Below are 6,455 nucleotides of genomic sequence, written 5' to 3'. Positions count from 1 at the left end.
GCTCCGGTTTCCTCCCACAGTCCAAAGATGTGCAGGTCAGGTGAATTGGCCATGCTAAATTGCCCGTAGTGTTAGGTATGGGGTAAAGGTAGGGGTATGGGTGGGTTGCGCTTCAGCGGGGCAGTGTGGACTTGTTGGGCCGCAGGGCCTGTTTCCACACTGTAAGTAATCTAATCTAATCTAATCTAATCTAAAACCATGAGGAGCATGGATAGGGTGAATAGACAAGGTTTAAAAGGGACCTAAGGGGAACTTTTACATGCAGAGGGTGGTGTGTGTATGGTATGAGCTGCCAGAGGAAGTGGTGGTGGCTGGTACAATTACAACATTTAAAAGGCACCTGGATAGGTATATGAATAAGAAGGTTTAGAGGAATGAGGGCTGATTGCTGTCAAATGGGATGAGGTTAATTTGGGATATCTGGTCAGCATGGATCAGTTGGACCAAAAGTTCTGTTTCAATGCTGTACAGGTGTATGAATCTATATGTCTATGATTCTATGACTGAATCTGCCTCTCCCAGTGCATTCTAGACCCTAACTACTCATTGTGTGAATAATTTCTTTTTGTTGTCATTTCATCCTTCCTTTGTTTGCACATCACTTCAAATCTATGCCCTCTTGTTCTTGTTCCTTGCCTTCGGTTTATTTAAGAATCCTTAATTCAAATGGCACATTAACACAGATCAGCAGATTAGATTTTGGGGCTTTTCTGTTTCTAATGATGCAATGAGGCAGATAAAGCACATATTTACATCCGTTTCCAAAACTCGATTCACTTGGCAGTTGCTGTAGTTTGAGGAATATCATTTCATGTCAAACACAGCTCACAGGGAGATTCTCCCACCCTCATCAGCTGATACTAGCATCTTGGAAGGATTGATAGTGGAACTGTTTGGCTACATTGTGAGTGTCCATAACTTTCTGAGACTGTATAACATTTTACACCTCATGAGGTTTATAGTAGGGAATGTTTTAGACTTTAATTTAATCTCCATTTTACATTTTGGTTTTGAACTCTTTGTGTTTAACCTATGTACTGGGCCTTTGAATAGATTATTGACTAGGACTTGATCCGAACTGTAACGGATAATAGAAATTTATAGTACGCGTATTAAACTGTTTCAAATTAGTTTATTGAAGTCTTTTTAAGCAGATGAAACTCATTCATTAAATTTGCGCTTTTGAATCCACTCGTGAGCTGGCTCTATGGCTGCTAGTATCATACTTACAAAGATATCCATGCTAATTAGTATAACTTCTGCAAAATCAGCTCCAAACCCCTGTGCTCAGAAGCAACATTTTGTCTGGACCCCTCAAGAGCCCTTGTGGGTCTACTGGAACATTTGGATATGGGCTTGCTGGGTATCTGGAAATTGCAGTTCAGTTGTGTTCACCAGTCTTTAGGAAGGAAAGTCCCGGTCCTTATTTACACTGTCTGTTAAGCTGGACAGATCCATGCTGCTGTTTATTTATGCAATCCCATATTTGATCATCAAACCCCAGCTTAAACGTGGTCCAATTCCTTCTTCCTTACACGTATCCAGTTTCTACTTAAATGTTTATATAACAGCCACTTCAGTGACTGTTTGTGGTCTAAGACATGCATTGAAATCACTCTCTGACTAAACAATCATGCTTGAAACTCCTACTGGTTATTGAAGTCTTATATTGATCATTAATAATGATCACAAATTCATCAACTCATACACTGCCCAAGAAAGCATGGTGGTGAAAATGTTGGTATTACAATGCTGCAAGTTTGATAAAAGCTTGTTTATTGTTAGCTCAGTTCCAGCCTTGGTTGCTGTCTGTTTGAAGAGTTAGCTGTATTTTGCCTTGGCTGAAGAGCTTTACATATGAATCATGATTTGGAGATGCCGGTGTTGGACTGGGATGTACAAAGTTAAAAGTTAGCCCTCCACTATCACCTGATGAAGGAGCGTTGCTCCGAAAGCTAGTGTGCTTCCAATTAAACCTGTTGGACTATAATCTGGTGTTATGTGATTTTTAACTTTTTACATATGAAGATAGGTTGGGATTGCTTTCTTACAGCAGATAAGGCTGAGGTGGAAATGACTAAGATATGTAAAATTACCCTTGGTAAAGGGATTGATGACTGGGGCCATAGATTAAGGTAATGGGCAGCAGCTTTAGAGGGGATGTGAGGAAAACATTTTTCACTAAAAGGGTGGTGAGAACTTGGGAACTCACTGCCTGTAAGTGTGGTAGATGTAGAAAAAAGTCATAAGATTGAAGAATATTGAGATATGCATTTGCCATGCCAAGGCATGCAAGGCTATGGTTTAAGTACTGGAAAATAGGATTAGAACAGTTAAGTGGTTGCTTTTGACTAGCTTGGACTTGTTTAGCCAAATGGTCTTCCTTATGCTGTAGAACTCTATGACTCTTTGACATGATAAATGGTTACATCTTCCATGCCTAACCTCCTAACTCATCAAAGTCCTTAGATGTTTTAAATAATGTCTCAGTCTTTTCTAGAGAAAATAAATCTAGTCCACTCAACTTCTTCTGAAAGGGATAAGTTCACAATTCTGGCATCATTCTTGATTGTGTTTTGGAGCTCCTCCTGTTTGTATATCCTTTAGGCCTTCATTGTTCACTGTGTTCCAAAAGTGGACTATCCAAGAATGACAACTATGTTAAATAAAACACCTCCTTCATGCAATTGAGTTGCTCAAGATAAGAACTCCAGTACTTTATTTGGCTTCTTATGGCCTTGTTAACCTGTACTATTAGTTTAAATGATTTATGTATCTTTAATCTGAGAACTCTGTTGCTCCAGCCTGTTTACAAGGAGTAAAGTCCCTTGTCTTTCTATCAAAATGTACCATTTCAAACTTATAATTGATGCTACCATCATGCAGCTTTTTTAAAATTTCATTTTATGGGATGTGGGTCTCGCTGGCTGTCTGGCATTTCTTATCCATCCCTACTTGCCCTTGAGAATGTGGTGGTGAGCTGTCTTTTTGAACTGCTGCAGTCCACTTGTTGTGGGTTGACCCACAGTGCCATTAGAGAGGTAATTCCAGGATTTTCACTGAGCAATGGTGAAGGAACAGCAATTATTTCTAACCAGGATGGTAAGTGGCTTGGAGTGAAACTTGAAGGTATTCCCATGTGGCTGCTGCCCTTGTCTTCTAGATGGAAGTGGTCATGAATTTGGAAGGTGCTGTCTGAAGGTCTTTGGTGAAGTTCTGCAGAGCATCTTGTTGATAGTACACACTGCTGCTATTGAGTATCGGTGTTGGAGGGAGTGAATGCTTCTGGATGTGATGCCAGTCAAGCGGGCTGCTTTGTCCTGTGATGGTGTCAAGCTTCTTGATTGTTGTTGGTGCTGCACTCATTCAGGCAGGTGGGGAGTATTCCATCACACTCCTGACTTATGCTTTTAGATGGTGGACAGGCTTTGGGGAGTCAGGAGTGAGTTACTCGCTACAGTATTCATAGCCGCTGACCTGTTTTTGTAGTGTCTGGTCAATGATAATGCTCAAGATGTTGATAGTGGGGCATTCACTGATGGCTACACCATTAAATGTCAAGGGATGTTGGTTAGATTGTCTCTTATTGGTGATGGTCATAGCCTGGCAATTATGTGGCATGAATGTCACTTGACAATTGTCAGCCTAAGCCTGGATATAATCTAGATCTTGTTGCTTTTGAACATGGACTGCTTCAAAATCTGAGTAGTCACAAATGATGCTGAACATTGCACAATCTTTGGCAAACATACCCACCTTATGATCAAGGGAAGGTCATTGATGAAGCAGCTGAAGATGTTTGGGCCTAGGAGACTACGCTGAGGAACTCCTCCAGAGATGTCCTGGAGCTGAAATGATTGACCTTCAATAACCACAATGATACCAACCGATTCCTGTTTTGCTAGGGCTCATTAATGCCACATTCAGTTGAATGTAATCTTAATGTTAAGGACTGTCACTCTCACCTCACCTCTGGAATTCAGTTATTTTGTCCATGTTTGAATGAAGGCTGTAATGAGGTCAAGAGCCGAATAGCCCTGGCAGAACCCAAACTGGGTGTCACTGAGCAGGTTATTGCTCGCTGGTGCTGATTGATAGTACTGTTGATGACACCTTCCATCAGTTTACTGATGATTAGATTAGATTAATTACAGTGTGGAAACAGGCCCTTCGGCCCAACAAGTCCACACCGACCCGCCGAAGCGCAACCCATCCATACCCCTATATTTACCCCTTCACCTAACACTACGGGCAATTTAGCATGGCCAATTCACCTGACCTGCACATCTTTGCACTGTGGGAGGAAACCGGAGCACCCAGAGGAAACCCACGCAGACACGGGGAGAATGTGCAAACTCCACACAGTTGAGAGTTGATGGTTGAGAGTAGACTGATGGAGCAGGAATTTGCCAGGTTGGATTAATGCTATATAGTTTATTAATGTTATGCAGTCATTTCAGCACAGAAAGATAACATTTGATTTATTGAATGCCTGCTGTCTCACCATAGAATAGTCCAATTTCCCACTCTATCTGCACATTTCTGAACATTTATTGAGTGCCTGTCTAAGTTCCTTTGAAAGCATTAATCCTCTCTGCCTCCACCATCTTCATAATCAATATGTCCCACTTCTTTACCATTTTTGTGTAAAACATATTTTCCTCAAATCCCACCAGCATCTCTTGTCTGATACTTTAAATCTATATCTTATAGTTCTTGCACTATTAGTCAATAGTTATTTTAACCTGAAATAACATTGCACACTGTTACTAACTCTCTCCCACTTCTTTGCTTCAAGAAGAACTGCCCCAGCTTGTTTGCCTTGTTATTAAAATCCCGAAACCTCGGACCATCCTGGTAAATTGCCTCTGCACCTCCTCAAAGGCGTTCCCTTCCTTCCTGAAATGTGGTGGCCATAATTGGACTCCATACTCTAGCTGGATCTCAATCAGAATTTTATAAAATATTTAGGATATCATCCCTAGTCTTGCACTTAATGCATCTAATTAAAAACCCAAGATTCTATAAACTTTAACTTAACTAAAGTCTCAATATTTCCTATCATCTCCAAACATTGATTCACGCAAGCACTCCCCCAGAACAAATGCCACCACCTTTCCAGTCTCTCTGTCAATGTAAACTATTTTGAGCTGTGTGGTTTAGTTCACATTGCCTCTTTCTAAACCTTCCAGGAAAATGTACTAGGTCATGATTCTTTGGATTAAATTCTACATTTCAGTACTCATTTTAGCTAATATCCTCACTGTCTGTCATTCTCCAATTTTGGTGTAATCCAGAAATGTTGAAGTTTTCCTGAGTATTCTAGTACTTAAGAAATTTACACATGTCATAACATGCAATTGTTCAAGTCCTTTACTTTTGGGAGCACTATTGTCTAGCCTGGAAAAAAAAATCACCATAATCCATATTTCCTTAAGCAAAATGTTGATTCCAGGGGGAGACTGACCATTTTATTCTATGATCTTCATGCTTATTAATCAACCTTTTACATTGTACTTTGACAGAGCTGTTATTAAAATCCATTTAGACAACATCCACTGCATTCCCTTCATAAATTTTAACTGTTATTTCAAAACAAAAATTAGATTCTGTCTTAAACAAAACCCTGTGACTCACCTTAATTAATTTAAGTCCCTATCAGAGTTTATTGACTTATTTTGGCTGGTCGTTGTTTTCATAACCTTACCCACCATTGATGTTAAACTGACTGGTCTGCGGGACTGTCCTTGTCAAGATTAGAGAGTTGCTGGAAATGCACAGCAGGTCAGGCAGCATCCAAGGAGCAGGGAGATCGACATTTTGGACAGGAGCCCTTCATCAGGAATGAGGCTGGAAGCCTCGGAGGGTGGAGAGATAAAATGCCCTTGTGACCTGTCTTGAACAAGACTGGCCACCCTCCAATTCTCTCGCATTACCCACACATCTAAGGTAAATTGACAAATTATAATAAGCTGGTATTTTGTCAGCATCTTCTTCTTTAGTAAATATTGATAAAAAGTATTCACTTAGGTAATCTATCATTGCTGAGCACCTCCAATATATGTCTTTTTATGTCTTTCTGTAATATCTCATAGTTCTCCTCTGTATTATATTTATAATATGTCTTATCTTTTGGGGGTCTGGATTTTTTTAATCCTGTGAAAGCAACTTTTTTTTGGAAGGTTAGAACACAATTTTTGTACATTAATTTCAAAAACAATTTCCAAGAAAACATATGATTTCAGCTAACTGTTTAGATAATTGATGAAAATTTACAAAGTTTAACTATCCGAAAGGATAGACCAAGGCTACAATCAGGTTTCAGTTGAATACTTTCTAAAAAAAGGACAGTTTAGTTTGCTGTAGTGCAGACTTTCAGGGTGGAAAATAACCCTTAAAGCTGTTTTGGCAGTTTTAGTAGACAGACTTTTCTTAAAATTCAGTTAGGAGAAATC

This window comes from Chiloscyllium plagiosum, chromosome 4 (genome assembly GCF_004010195.1).
Source record: "Chiloscyllium plagiosum isolate BGI_BamShark_2017 chromosome 4, ASM401019v2, whole genome shotgun sequence".
Taxonomy (NCBI): Eukaryota; Metazoa; Chordata; class Chondrichthyes; order Orectolobiformes; family Hemiscylliidae; genus Chiloscyllium; species Chiloscyllium plagiosum.
Note: the sequence above shows the minus strand (reverse complement) of the source record.